Genomic DNA, 16733 nt, shown 5'->3' on the forward strand with positions numbered 1-16733 from the left:
ACGCCATTGAAGGGATTATTTTACTAATTTAGATTACCCAGCTGACAATTCAACGTTGATTCACCGTTGAATCAACGTCAAGGACCAAGGTTGAATCAACGTTGAATTACGTTTCGGTTTTGCAAATTGAATCAACGTTGAAATAGCAACGTTGTTTCACCGTCTTACCTTTCAACGTAGTTGAATTGCGGTCAGAAATCGACGTTGTATAATAATTGCTTTATTGTTTTTATCTCCATAGTAAAGCATTGAAATTGCTACAGTTTCAATGGTTTTTCAATATTAAATGAATAATTAACGTGTAGTGTGATTTTCTGTGGAGATACTTCTTGTTGAAAGTAATTCTAACAATTTTACATTGGCCTAAAAAATTATGTTTTATCTCTCTAACAACTGTAGAATATTTTTAATTAATTACCTTGGATGCTCTTAAGTGCAGGTTTGAGAGTCCACTTGTATACATACAGATAAGACAGAATAAAAATAAACAGTAATATTTTTACACCCACTTTATTTTTTCTCATTCAACAAAATTAAAATCACACGCGCATGCGCACACACTCAGGCACACAAAACAAATTCATTTTCATCAAATTATTTTTAACTGGAGTGGGTCATCAGTGAAGTGTCTTTTTACAGCCACCACCGCCTATCCTCTCTGGAGCATATCTTAAGTCTGTAATATTTTTTGTCCGTCTTGTGTTGTGTGTGTAGATGACAGCATCTAAAGAGAAAAACAAAACATAGTTTCATGTATATTTCAGCCTTAAAAAACCCTGTTGTTGACAAAAATGTACCGAAATCGATCAATTGGGATCACATATAGGTTGCCCTGTGTCTTAAGAAATATGTGCAAACATTTGACTTGTGAAGCCAAAACACTACTTTGTTGTTTTAACTTGAAACATTTCCTAAATTGTCATTTGGATAAGCACTCATTAGCATAAGCACACAGTATATTTTATGCATGCAATTTCATTTATTTTTACCTACCACTGGCATTTATCTGGCATAGCAGAGACTCTGAAAATGGCAGCTTCCCGCATTTTCCCCTTTAAATTCATCTGTGAAATCACAACATTGGAAAGAGTTCTGAAAAACAAACATGAATGTACAAAACTTTTAGAAAGTGTTAAACAATAAAGAAAGTTAAGACAGTTAATTAAAGCAGCACACAAAACATGCATATTGACATTGACATTTATTCATTAAGCAGATGCTTTTTTTTTTGACACATAATGCAATGTATGGCACAAAAAATTTCTTATCAAGATTTGTAAATTTAAATAAAGGCCTAGCATTGTTAAAATTAATCAGTGTGATTGATAATATAGTGAAATTGTGTATTTAATAATTAAGTCAAGTCAAGTCAAGTCAGCTTTATTTATATAGCGCTTTTTACAATTTTCATTGTTCCAAAGCAGCTGTACAAGAAAACAAAATGACTATAAGTAAAACATAAAAGGTTGTGGAATTCAAAACACAGGTCAAATATCAGACACACAATAAATTCCTATATGCAGAGTTAATTTAAATGAGACTATCAAATTCTAGCAGAATTAACATATGGACCAATAAACAACATTTCACCGCTTCATATTTACCGCAGGCTATTCACATTTTCACCCCAAATGGCGGTCGCACTGTACACTTATCAAAAAAGCATTTTTTGGAGTGGATTTACAAACATTCCTTTAGCTATTTTCCTATATCTTATGTTGCATTTTGTCGGGTTCCGTCTTATCTAGTTCACATTTTCACTTTAAAATGGCGGCCGCGCTGCTGTTAGTTAATGTGTTGGTCGAAATATTTCTGTGAGCTGTTTTAGGCTTGTGTACAACGCTACATCTCATGGAACAACCTCACTGGGTGTCAGAAATAAACGTTCATATAACGTATAATTGTTGTAAGTTACATACTTTTCTCTCAAAACATCACCAGAACAAACGTAAAGCAAGTGGCAAAAGCCTCAGTGACGTAGATCCAAACATTTTCTAACCCATCACGTTAACCTTAAACAGTGGCTTTAAAATTCTCCATAAATTGACATAATGGGTAGTCTTAAATTATTTTTGTTATAATATCGACTTACTTCAGTAAATTGTAGTCGTCGTCCTCGTCACGTCACTCCGCGCTTTCCCGCCTCACTGACTGACGTGACGTGAACCGTAACCTCGTGCAATCTCGCGACACTACTAAGGTAAAAGAAAAAACACACGAAACAGCTAAATAAGCTTTTATTGCTTATTAATATATATGTGTGTGTTGTGTGTATATATATTAAATACAATAAGACGAGACTTACCGAAAGTTGTGATTGTTGAAGATGCATGGAAGACATGATGTTGATATAAAGTTTAGATCTTGATCTAATTTCAACGTTGATTTATGAGCGTTTCTGTTCACTTTTTTCAACGTTAAGCATTTAATCTTGTTTCAACGTTGTTTCAACGTTGAAATAACAACTGACATTATTTCAACCATATTTCAACGTTGAAGGTCGGTCATATGCCGGCTGGGTAAATAGATAGATATATTAGCCTATATAGACCCATACTAATAAATTACTACATTTAAAGTTAAATAGTATTATCAGAATTTAATAAAAAACGACAAAAACCGTCTTTGACAATACTACTGACCTCAGATCGAAACACTGTAAGGTAAATAGACATGCCATACAGCAATAAATCGCAAAATGGAGTTTGGAGGAAACTGAAGATTTGCAGTCGATAAAAATACTTTATTCCACATGTAACCAAAATCATCCATGTTCATGTAACAACTCTATTACTTTGGATTGACAACCACATAAACACATCGTAATCATGGTAACGTAAGCAACATTTAAAAACATAAAAACCGACTCGCCGTGAACGGTTAAACTCTACAAAACAAAAAATATGCCGTCAGTTGTGCCGACTGCCGTCAAATGTTTCTTCGTCTGCGTCACGGTACCAATAGTGTAGGAAAACCATGACGTTTTCTAATACGTAATTACGCGCATGCTCAGAACGGATCGTGCAGGTGGAACGGATCGTGTACTGACAGACGTCACTTTCCCACTTGAAAACCTCGGGACACGCCCCCCTTGAGCGCTAGGACTCGCCCCCCTTAGTGTAAAACACGCAGCAAAACGGCTGAGGAGAAAAGGAGAAACCGGGACTAAAACACGCAGAATTATTTGCTGAAATGACAAACAGCTGAACTCGACTGTGATCCTTTCGGCTTGCCTGTGACTCACAAAGGAATCAGCTGATCACGGACACTGAAATGCGTTTCCTCACATTGCAAGCAGACATTTTGCTAGATGTTTTGTCCCTAATAAAATATATATCAAATATAAAACGTTCAGGATATAATAGTTTATTGCTTATTTGGCAATACACCACAGCACGAATCCGAACATGAGCTCATCATGCAGAAATGTCTGGATATGGTAACCCACTGAGCAAAAGTACGTCGAAAAGACGTCCCTTTGTAACAAAGCTGAAACACCAAAGGTTCAAAGGACAAAACATACAATCCAATGAATTACACTATAATCCAACAGGCAATAATACTGCCAAGAACGTCTCCAACTCAGTTAGCTGGATGTGATTGTTGACGATTTGGCATGATCCTGGATTGTTTGGTTCTTGGACACTCATCCTGGACTTGCTGTCGTAGCAACAGGTCCGTAAGATTAAACCTGCTCGGGAGCAGGCTTACTTCATGTAAACAGGATTAGATTGCGGCTTTATAAGCGGAGGAGATGGGTAAGTCTGTCGCAGCCATGTCTTGTCCATTTTTACGATAGCAACCTGTTGCGGAAGGTGCAAGAATAATTCGCAGAGCTTTTCGAATTAATTGCGTATTGCGTGATAGACCAATAGTATATTCCTGCACAATTGGAGGGTGCATATAGAACCCCGGTTATACGGCCTTAGTTTTGGATGATATAGCAACGGTTGCAGTTTCAGGACCGCAGTTATAAGACCCCGGTGGTTATTCACGAAAACATGTAGTTCGAAAGACATTTAATCTCATGAGTATTTTTATTATTATTTTATCAAATGTGTTTTCATTCAAAATGCATCAGAGGTTAAATTAAATTAAAATGTATAACATTCTTTAAACAATAAATTTAAATAAATGTATTTATTTATATTATATGAAAGAACAAAATTATTTGTGCAAGAACAAAATATTGTGCTAGAGCAAAAGCACCAAAAAGACCCCCTCTTCCCCCAGTTGCTCCACAGACAGAATGGCTGTAGTAGGGTTCAACTCTGAGAGACCTCTTTATTTAACAGAAAGAATTCCGATCAAATCACATAACATTTCCACAACATTTCAAGCCAAATTATAAAAAAATCGTAAAATAAAATTCTCTTTCAATAACAGAGCACAGAACTCCACTATGACACCATTTTCTTTCAAAGATATCTAAGGAATCCATAGCTTTGTAAAAACTAAAATCAATTAGAAGCCTTGATTTAATCATAGCTGCGAACACCATTTCAACATTATAAACAATTCCTCGCTCAATCTTATCCCTTCTACTAATGTAGATGGCCATTTTGGCTTTTCCCAAAATAAAATTAAGCAACTGACATACATCCTTTCGATTTTGAACATATTTAAAACCCAAAATAAAAGTTTGCATAGAAAAGTCTTTGTTAAAACATTTAAAAAGGTTTTGCAAACCATCAAATAAAGGCCTAAGTCTTGAACAATATAAAAAGGTATGAAAAACTGTCTCTCTTTCTAAACAAAAAGGACATTCATTGCTGACATCTGGATTTAAAACTGAAATAAAAGCATTAACAGCGATAATACCATGCAGAATTCGCCATTGAAGATCTCCAGCTCTTTTAGTCAACGGTGGCTTGTATAGTGCTCTCCACTCCGGTCTGATATTATTACTCAATTTGAAAACAGTACGCCACGGTGTGTCAACTCTTTCATGTAATCCCTTTTTATTAAAAGATTTTACTCAAGCTTTATACAGCGTTTTCCCATTACTCTCATCCAAATTGATATCCGTCACCTTTTCAGATTCCAAAAAAAAACCTGTACAATCACCTAAATTTGGGGACAGAACCAGATTAGGAAACTGGTCCTTCTCATTAGGGATGAGTTCTCCTTCATTGTAACCTTGAAGCATTTTTAATTCCTCTGTTGTAAAAGCAGATTGTAAATTCTTAAGTACTTGTGAAATAATTCGACTGGATCTCACTCCTAAAATAACTGCTACCTTTTCAGCTTTTCCAAAACTTGGACCAGCCACTTTGAACAAACACCCAACAGTTAAAATCTTAGACTTAATAAAAGCTGCAGTCATTGTCCCATATTGACCTAAACTGTCCAAACGTGATCCATAGATCAATGGTTCCTTCAACAGCCAGAATAAAGATGTCATATAAGTTCTTTCCACTTTAAAGAGGTTCCATACTTTAAAAAGATTAGTGTAAAACTCCGGCATCCTTGATGTGATGACTTTAGCAGGATCCAACAGGAACAAAGACTTGTCCAAGCATAGTCCTGTGGCAGTCTTTAAAATCATGTTGGCCACTGGCCTCCAACTTAAGTTCTCTGGGCCAGTAAGGAATCGCTGTATAAACTGTAATCGAAAAGCTGCAGTCCTACTTTGTAGATGTATAAGTCCTTGTCCTCCTTCTTCCTTTGATAAATATAATACATTATGGGGCACCCAATGCATTTTATGCCAAAAAAAATTAATTAAAATGGATTGGATTTTCCCAAGTAAATAAGCAGGTGGATCAATACAGGCCAGTCGGTGCCATAAGAAAGAGGCGACCAGGTTATTAATAATGAGGGCACGTCCTCTATATGATAAACTCTTTACAATCCATTTCCATTTCATTAAACGACCTTCAAGTTTTTCAACTACTCCCTCCCAATTTTTTTGAACCATAATTTCATTTCCTAAAAACATAAAAAGTATTTTAAACCATCTTTTTTCCAGGTTAACCCCAATGGGAGTGTTGGTACCCCATTTTCCCATTTTCCTACCAACACTGCTTCGCTTTTGCCCCAGTTAATTCTAGCCGAAGAGATGATTTCAAAATCCCTCAATGTTTTTAATAACGTGACCACATCATTTTGCTTATTAAGTATTATGACAACATCATCAGCATATGCTGATAAACATAAATTACTTTTACATGCTTGTACAGATACCCCTTCTAAAACACTTCTCAATTTAATTAAAAGTGGTTCAATTGCCAATGTGTAAAGTATACCAGACAGAGAACATCCCTGTCTAACCCCTCGACACACTTTAAAAGGAGCACACAAGCCACCGTTAACTCTCAATACACTCTCAATGTCATTATATAAAACTTTTATATATCTAATAAAATCAGAACTAAAACCAAATGCTTGTAAAGTCTTCCACAAATATTCATATTCTACACTATCAAATGCTTTCTCTTGGTCTAATGAAATCAAACCCATATCTAAATTCAGAATTTTAGAAACGTCAAAAATATCTCTTATTAAATGAATATTGTCGAAAATTGATCGTCCAGGGACACAGTAGGACTGACCAGAATGAATTACTTCCTCCAAAACCTTTCCCAGCCTAGTAGCTAACACTTTTGAGAGCAATTTGTAGTCGCAGCACAACAAAGATACAGGTCTCCAGTTTTTTATGTCTCTCACATCACCTTTTTTTGGCAAGAGGGTAAGGACCGCTCTTCTACAGCTCAGCGGCAGAAGTCCTTTCACTAAACTGTCGCTGAGAACTGCCAGCAGATCCTCCCCTATTACAGGCCAAAAAGCTTTATAAAACTCAAAAGGGATTCCGTCTATCCCAGGGGCCTTACCATTCTCCAAACTTTGGAGAGCTTCATACAGTTCACTTAGGCTTATAGCCTTTTTGAGTGCTGCATTAGCGTCTTCAGAGACTTTTGGTAATTCTTCAAAGAAACACTTTTCAACAACCTGATCTTCCCTGTGTTCACAACTATACAGCTTTTCAAAAAAAGCATTTGCTCTTTTTCGAATTTCAGTAGGGTCTGATATCAAAGAACCAGTCTCAGAAAATAAAGAGTGTATGACACGCTTTTGACCGTTCTTTTTCTCCAGGCTAAAAAAGAATTTTGAAGGCATATCCATCTGGTCTACATCTTTAAAACGTGAACGAACTAGCGCCCCCTGTGCTTTCACTCTTTGCATGTCCGACAACACAGATTTTTTTAGAAAAAGGGCTTCAATGTGCGCTTGGTTTCCACTTGACTGTGCCACTTCTTGAAATTTCAGAATTTCATCTTCTAAGGCTTAAGTAGATTTAATTATATCCTTTGTGACATTGCGAGTCTAATGTCTAATCTCGCTAATGACAACCTGTTATCACGGGCATGTGCCCATGTATACTGTTTTAAATTCCCATTTAAAACTCTCCATACATCACTTAAGTCATTTGCTTCAATCATCCGAGTAAGTCGATTACGAGAAGGCATATGTGGTTCTACATGATTCCTGTCTATGTTACTTTCCACACAGTTAAAATCTCCTCCTAAAAATAAAAACTCTTCGCTATTACATTTTTCTAAGGTTTCAGCCAGAACATATAAAAACACCATTCGTTCTGTTGGTAGAGTTGGAGCATACGCACAGATAAAAACAAAAGTGTGATTCTCAAACTGAGCTCGAACCTTTAACAATCTGCCTTCCACAACCTCTTCCATCTCAATGGAACAGGGAGTAAAGCTATTAGCAAATAAAACAGCTACCCCTCCACTAAGTGAAGATTTATGACTTAAAATAGAAAGACCTTTAAATTATTTTTCCCATTCAACAGCATTGGTTGCATCACTATGTGTTTCTTGTACAAGTAAGACATCAATTTGTTTATGATACATAGTCTCATATATCACTGTGCGCTTTAACCTATCTCTAGCTCCATTCACATTTAAGGATGCAATGCGAATATCCCCCATTTGAAAATAAAAAACTAAACTTAAACCAGAAAGAAAAAAGCAGCCAATGAGGGCTAAAGTTTTAAGCCAGCTTACTATCATTAACTTGTCAGCTCGTTTTGTAGTTTTGTCACAATTTTTCTCAACCTGTAAACCTCTCTGTTTGTGAAACATCCCTCACTCATAAACATCCTTAGAGAGATCGAGAGAGAGAGAGAGAGAGAGAGAGAGAGACAGAGAGAGAGAGAGTTTACATTATTTTATACAGAATGTTTATATTTAATCTTCTTGCTTTGGCAATGTAAAACACTTTTTATCATGCCAATAAAGCTTTTTTGAATCTTGAATCTTGAATCTTGAGAGAGAGAGAGAGATTTTTTTTTTTTGAATTTTTACAAAACTTTTAATACAAAAACACAATACAGTTTAACATTCACAAATTCTAAAGACAAAAAAACAGGGAAATATTAAAAGAAAATAGAAAAAAGAAACGAATCACATGAAAGTAAACACCAGATCGGCTGCAAACAAAGAACACAAAACACCATTATAGCACCAAATATCTTCAAACGTATCGAGATCATCCATATACTTATAGTAATTATAATCAGTCAATATCCTTGCTTGTACCATATTTGAAAATAAAACAACTATATCAACTGCTTTGTGTTCAACTTTCATCTTCCTGCTAATATAAATTGCCAGCTTGACCTAAAACAAAATTCAACAATTGACATGAAAAACTTCTTTTCCTTACATATTTACAACCAAGAATGAACACTTCCGAGGAAAACATTTCACCACAAGTTGCAAAGATATTACTTATTAATGAAAACAACAGTTCCAACCTGGCACAGTTAGCAAAAGCATGAAAGATTGTTTCTCTCTCATTGCAAAAAGGGCATTCAACACCAATCTCTGGGTTCAAGATTGAAATGAAAGAATTGACAGCAATGGCCCCGTGAATGATCCTCCACTGCAAGTCACCTGTTCTTTTAACCAATGGTGGTTTATACAATGCCCTCCATTCGGGTTTTCTTTCTACATCTAGTTTGAAAAAACCACGCCATGGGGTGTCGATCTTTCTATCTAGCATTTTCTTGTTAAAACAGATCACACAATACTTATAGAGTGTTTTTCCAATGCAAGACAAAAACTCTTCATGCAAGGATTCAACAGTCCCCAAAAAAAATTCCAGAAAAGCCTTCTACATTCACAGAGAAAAACAGTCTGTGGAATTGGGCTTGCTGCGGCCGTCACGAAAACTAGACAGCAAAGACCATTCTGTTGACTTAAGGGTGTTTTTCCATTTTAATAATAGCTGTGTAGCAAGACGAGTAGATCTCAAACCTAGCCGCTGAACAGTCGCTTCATTATTCTTAAAATCATATCCTGTTGATTCTAGTAACTGTCCCAAGGTGACGACTCTACTTTCAACTAGTGTCCTGTTAAGTCCTGGGAAAAATCCACTGGCAGATAAGTCCATCCGTGCTCCATGAATTAAAGGTTCTTCCAACAGCCAATAAAGGGATTGTGGGTCCTCTGCTTGTTTAAAAACAAAAAGACACCAAACCTTAAAAATGTTCTTATAAAACACAGGCAAGCCAGAAGTGTTCAGTTTCATAGAGTCCATCAAAAAAAGAGTTTTATCAAGCCCCAGATTCTCGAGCTTGTTTAAAATCAAATATGCAACCGCACACCATTTAAAATCCACTGAACCAACTAGCAGTTTTTGGATGCGCTGCAACCGAAAGGATGCTATTCTGCTTTGTAGGTGAATTAAGTCTTGTCCACCCTCCTCTTTGGGTAAAAATAATACACTCTGTGGCACCCAGTGCAGCTTATCCCAAAAGAAATTGACTAAAATAGCCTGGATTTTAACTAACAGTTAAACCATTTTTCCAGACGTCCTTCAATTTTCTCAATTAGACCATCCCAATTTTTTTGCACTGTTGAATCATCACCCAGGAAAACTCATAAATATTTGAAACCTGAAGTTCCCCACACCAAGCCCTCAGGAAGTTTCGGTTTTCCTCCCAACCATGTACCCAACAATAAGGCTTCACTTTTCCTCCAATTTATACTAGCCGAAGATAAGCCTTTAAAGGTTGAAAGTAGTTTTGACAAAACCTGTATGTCCATTTGTCTACTAATCATAACTACCACATCGTCAGCATAAGCTGACAATATGAGGTTATCTTTACAATTTAGCAGACTTATACCATGCAATTTAACCCTTATTTGCTGTAAAAGTGGTTCAATCGCTAAAGAATAAAGCATACCAGATAATGCACACCCCTGCCTAATCCCTCTATACATTTTAAACGGAGCACATAAACCACCATTGATTTTAAGAAGACTCTCAACGTCACTATAAAGTACTTTAATAAAGTCAGTAAAATTCTGGCAAAAACCAAAAGATTCTAAAACTCTACAAAGGTAACAATGTTCCACACGATCGAATGCTTTTTCCTGGTCTAGGGAAATTAAACCACAATCTATATTAAACATCTTGGAGACCTCAAAAACATCACGGATTAGAGAAACATTGTCAAATATCGATCTGCCGGGAACACAGTAGGTCTGATCAGGATGGATCACGGTGCTCATCACCCCTGCTAAACGATTAGCCAATGTTTTTGAGAGCAGTTTGTAATCACTACAGAGCAGTGATACTGGTCGCCAAAACTTGATGTCAGTAAGGTCGCCTTTCTTAGGCAAGAGGGTTAAGACTGCTCTACGGCAGCTCAGAGGCAGCTGGCCTTCAGCCAAGCTTTCATTCAATACCTCCAACAGGTCCTCTTTTAGAACAGTCCAGAATGACTTATAAAAATCAACTGGGAGACCGTCGATTCCTGGTGCCTTTCCGGACTCCATCCCTTGAAGGGCTTCATACAGCTCCGCTGTGCTTAAGTCACCTGAGATTCCAGCATTTGCTTTCTCAGAAACCTGGGGTAGGTCTTCAAAAAAACTCACTTTCACCATCGTATCCTGCTCCAAGTTCGTTTTTGTACAGGTTTTCGTAAAAAATTACCGCTCTCCTTCGGATTTCCACAGGGTCTGTCAATAATTTACCAGATTCAGAGCGCAAAGCATGAATAGTCCGCCTCTGACCATTCTTCTTTTCCAAGCTGAAAAAAAAACCTGGAAGGAGCATCCATCTGGTTTATCCTCTGGAACCGTGATCTGACCAGAGCCCCCTGTGTTCTAAAACCCAGCAAATCAGCCAACTGTGTCTTTTTGTTTACCAAAGAGTTAAAATAACTCTGGGCACCAGTTGACTCAGACAATTTTTGAAGTTTTAGAATATCGGCCTCCAAGCTGCTCATAACTAAAGTAGCCTCCTTAGTGACGTTTTGAGTATACTGTATACAGACATTTGGACTTTCCCAAAGTCCCACCATTGACGTAAGGAGTTAAAAGATTCTTTTGTAGTTTTGAAATCACCCCAAAACATCTTAAACATATTATTAAAATACTTGTCACTTAACAGATTTGTATTTAGTTGCCAGTATGCACTTTTTGGTTTACAGGAGTTTAAAAACACAAAACAATGTACCATACTGTCATCAGAAAAACCCAACGGGGTGATTAAAACCTTTCTAACAATGTTGCAATGGTGTTTTTTAAACATAAAACCTATCTAGTCTAGCCAGGGAGATAGCATTATCACGAAAATGGGTCCAGGTGTATTGCCTTTGTGTCCCGTTAAACTGTCTCCATATGTCACATAGTTCTTGTGTCTTAACAAGCTGGATTAAGAGATTCCTTGAGGGCAAATGGGGTTCAAAATGGTTCCTATCCAGATCTGAAACTGTGCAGTTAAAATCGCCACCCAAAAATAAAAATTCTTCCTCACAACATTTTTGCAAAACAGAAGAAAGAGCATTTAAAAACACCATTCTTTCCACAGCTGAAGTTGGAGCATACACGCAAATCAATACAAAAGTATATTTTTCAAAAGTGGCTCTTACTTTTAAAATCCTACCCTTAACAACTTCCTCCACCTGATAATCTTGTGGAGTAAAACTTTTAGCAAAAAGAATGGCAACCCCTCCACTCAGTGTGGTGTTATGACTCAAAACTGCGACCCCATCCCACTCTTCCGCCCAATCGGCAGCGTTTGTTAAATCACTGTGGGTCTCTTGTAACATGGCAACATCAATTTGTTTTTGTTTGACTGTCTCAAACACTTCTGCTCTTTTTCTTATTTCTCGTAAACCGTTAACATTCATTGTTGCAATGTTTACTTCACCCATGTTTGGAAGAAAAAAGAAAAAAAACAACAACAAGACAGACAAAGCTGCACACACACCCTCTACATAGCTGTTCATTGTAGTACTAAACTTTTTGACTGCTGCCAAAAAAGCTCTCAGACGTGAGTTTTGTCACAATCTTTTTTAGTCGGTATGTCTCTTTGTTTGAAAATAAACCCTTTGATATGAAAAGCCTAGTTTTGCCAACAAACTGTTTCGTTTCAGGAAAATACTGATTTACACGCACTCCCGTTTTGTTTTTAGTAGCCCTGAGAAAGAATCTTATATCCTCTACCTCGTAACTGCGAGAGGAAAAATCATTCTGAGATAAACTGACGCTAGAATCAGACGCCTCGCTATCGCTTTCCATACAATCACCATCTTCATCATCCTCAACATCTTGCACATCTACTTTCTTTGCTTTATCATGTTGCAAGTTTATAGTGTTTTTCCTTTTAGTAGAGACTTTACGATCGCTCTGATTTTCCTTAATCACATCATCACCACCATGTACATCTCTCTCCACAAAGGTTTTAGAAACCAGCGTATCAGCGTTAGCTGAACTGTTATTGTCAACAGCGATATTGAGGTTAGTTACCTGAGCTGTCTCACTCGCTCTCGCAGACGGACGCTCGTCATCTACCTCCTTCGCTTTACATGACTCCGTCTCAGGCGAAGCAGTAAAAGATGGTCCGGCCTCTGCCGACTCACCAACACCAACCGCCGATTTTTCCCCGTTAACTTTTCTAGGACATGTGCGAACTACATGACCCACCTCCCCACAACTGAAACATTTCATTTTCTCCGTTGTAGCATAAATGACATAATCACAATCTTCAATTTTAAGATGCAGTGACAAGTTCAGTTCTTCATCTTCTTTAAGGATCATGAAAACAAAACGCCTAAACGACACCACATGTTTCAAAAGAGGGGATTTACAGCCAATTGATATCATCTTTATTGGAGACACCACTTTCCCATATCGGGACATAATTCCCACTAAAGTTTCCTCACTTACAAAAGGCGGAACATTTGACATTAGAACTTTCTTAGAGGGCATGGAAAGAGGGAGAACCGGAGTAAAAAGACCTTCAACCACTATGCCAGTTTCAACTAGCTGGTTTGCTTTTTCAATCGAACTAAGAAAAAGAACTGTTGCATTATTCATTCTTGAGGCCGACCTGATATGATCATGCCCCACGACCTCACCTGCAGCTAAGCAACAGTCTTCCACACTCACCGCAGACGCCACCTTAACACCATAGCGCCGCGTGAGATTTACCAAAACCTGTGACCGTGCGGCCGACATGCTGCCCGCACCGTGTACGGTAGCAAGCAGCCGTACACGCCAAAGATTAGGCCAAATTGTTACAGAATATTAAAACTGCCAAATGTCTCATTCATGATTGCAAAACAAATGCCAAAACGACAAGCTACTTTGTAGTGCAACCAGGCAGTTCAATTATGAAAGGTATTTTATATTTAACTAATAAGAATATTTAACAGAACTGCGTTTTTCCATTATACGGGGTATTTTGACGGGACCCTTTGACAGGGGCTATGCCTGCAGGCAGTATTTTATGACGCCCTTCCCTGAGCAAAACTTTGGACCACAAACCTGTTACAATGCAGCTCTAGCCAGGACAAGAGCACGCATTGAAATGACCTTTGGGCAACTAAAGGGAAGATTTCAGTGTCTGAAAAGTCTGAGGGTTGCACCTGACAGGGCCTGTGACATAACTGTTGCATGTGCCATATTGCATAACATTGCCACCATCAGAAAGGAGAGGACCCCTGTGGTGGGGGTGCAGCCTGTTGATGACCTCCAGCCAGTGCACTTGGACCAACCTAGTGGCAGAGCTGCCCGGGACAGTTAATGCAAAAATAACTAGACAAAAATGTTTGAAGATTTCTCCACAAGAGAAGAACTCCTGACACTACTGCCCATAAAGACAACTATGAGAGGAGTTGACATTTATAATACAGTGAAGGAGTTTTTCGTGCAGAAAAAGGTACCATTAGAAAAGCTGGTAGCGGTGAACACAGATGGGGCTCCTGCTATGATTGGCCGACATGCAGGTTTCATCGCTCACTGTAAAGGTGACCCAGACTTCCCAAAATTTCAACATTACCACTGCATCATGCAACAGCAGGCACTGTGTGCCAAAGTGATCGGCTTTGGGCACGTGATGACTCCCGTTGGGAAAATCATAAACAATATCCGCTCCAAAGCAAAACAGCACGGGATTTTCAAAGTGGTATTGCAGGAGATGGCAGCTGAATATGGTGACCTGCTACTACACACAGAAATCAGATGGCTCAGCAGAGGACGAGTTTTACATCGTTTTTTGTCACTTTTGGGTGAAATCAAAGAGTTTATGCAGTCCAAAGGCGAAGACGTCTCACTGCTAGAGGACACAGAGTGGACACTTGACCTTGCATTTTTGACGGACATTACTGGGAAACTAAACCACTTGAACTGCGAGCTGCAAGGTAAAGGCAAGACTGTTGTTAATATGATGAGTGCTTTAAATGCATTTCAACTTGGATGCTGGACAAGTGGAGATTGAAATCATAACATTGCAAAATGACCTCCACCTCAAAGCCTACCAGGCTGCACCAAACTTCTGGTGCCTTGTTGACACAGAGAAGTACAGTGGTGTGTGTACAGCAGCTATGGAGGTTGCCAGCCTGTTTGGTTCTACCTATCTATGTGAATCAGCATTTTCTGACATGAACTTCATCAAGAACAAACACAGAAAACGCCTCACTGATGCACATCTGAAAGAGTTACTCACAGATGCAGTGTCAAGCTACACACCAGATTACAATACAATGGCAAGCAGCATGCAATGCCAGTCTTCCCACTAACAAAGAAAATGATACCAGATGTCAGTGCCATGGCAAAGTTTAATTAAAATATTGAAGAATTGTTCGATTTAAAATGTCTGTTCATGACATGTAACAGTTATAATTTTGTTAAAAACAGATTTGGTCATTAGTTCAAAATGTGGCAAAAATTATTTTTAAAATATTTACGTTTTTTCAATACATTACAATGTACATAATTGATAACTTTTTGAAACATGGTGCAACATAGTTCATGATTTGTTTAAAAGGTTTGTCAGTGGCTAGTGAAAATTTGACATTTTTCCTAAGAAATGTAATGTAAGTGATCATCTGAAAATGTTACAATTACTGACATGAATAGAAATAAAGTGCTGAATATTGATATCTGTTTCCCACCTTGTCATTGTTGGTAATTATTGTGAGAAATCATTAACGTGATCAGAGTCTTCACATAATTAATAATGTATAAGGCAAACTAAGCAAATTTGTTATTTCAGAAGAGTGAATCAAACTGGTAGCCCTTCGTATGACTCAGTACCCATGAAGTAGCTCTCAGTATCAAAAAGGTTGGTGACCCCTGCTTTAGATGGTCCGAACTATGTTTTCTTATCTCCTCTGTTGCATCTTTACTGCATTTCATTACTGCAGCTGTAAGAATGGAAAGACCTGAAAAGAGGGTAACAATAGCATTATAAAATGATTTCTGATGCATCTTGTTTTCCAATTATTTTGTTAAAACACACTTGAAACTGTGTTTTAATTTTTATTTACCAGCTGTTTTACCAGCAATTCTTTATCTATGACTAACCTTGAAACAAGAAATGAACTCTGGAGGCAGTTATGGACAAAGAAAATTGAATAAATTAAAGAATATTAATGATACTCACAATTGTTGACATTCACCAATATATTACAGTCCAGTCCTAACCAAATGTTGAGAACTATGTTAGTACGAATATCTAAGATAAATCCAAGAATGTGCCTGGCAGTTAATATGCAAAAGGGGTCAGATTTGTTGTGTGTGTACTTTAGTAATTCATAATCATTGTTGAGGCTTATGAACATAGCAAATAAGGTGCAAGTTGCTAGGTTGTATTTTAAAAGAACTATCCTCTAATGGCCTTTATTAATACATTGAAGAGTCTGACTTGCTGCACAATGTAGCTTTATGTAATCTAACCTTAAATACTGAGAGAGGGTCTGACCGCAAGTCAAATATACTTACAAGGGCAAAGACGCTTGGTGTGGCTCTTAAGAGAGCCTTTGGGGTGTAACCTTATGTAGCTTCTGTCGACACAAGCAGTAAGGAGAAAAAGAAGAAACATGAATAGTAGTCAGTTGTATAGCAAATGTCTTTGTAAATGAATATGCATTCAGTTTTCATTAATCATTATTGACTAAACAGTATGTTTTATGAACATGTCAAATCAGAAACGCAGGATGACTTTTAGCTTGACTTTACAGTGAATGTAAGAAAAACGTTTAATGTTTATTTAGTTTCACCTGGCTGTTTATTGCCGGTGAAGACAGAACGTGTTCCCCTCAGAATGAAAGAGAAAAGCCAACAGTTCCCCTGATGGTCTTGATTAGTTTTTTCAAATAATGTTTACTTTGTAGTGGGCTTGTGTTTTAAAATTAATTTGAATAAAAAGCTAATGTTTAAAGAACTTACCTCAGTAATATTCACTCGGTCTGTGAG

This window comes from Barbatula barbatula (genome assembly GCF_947034865.1).
Source record: "Barbatula barbatula genome assembly, chromosome: 5".
Taxonomy (NCBI): domain Eukaryota; kingdom Metazoa; phylum Chordata; class Actinopteri; order Cypriniformes; family Nemacheilidae; genus Barbatula; species Barbatula barbatula.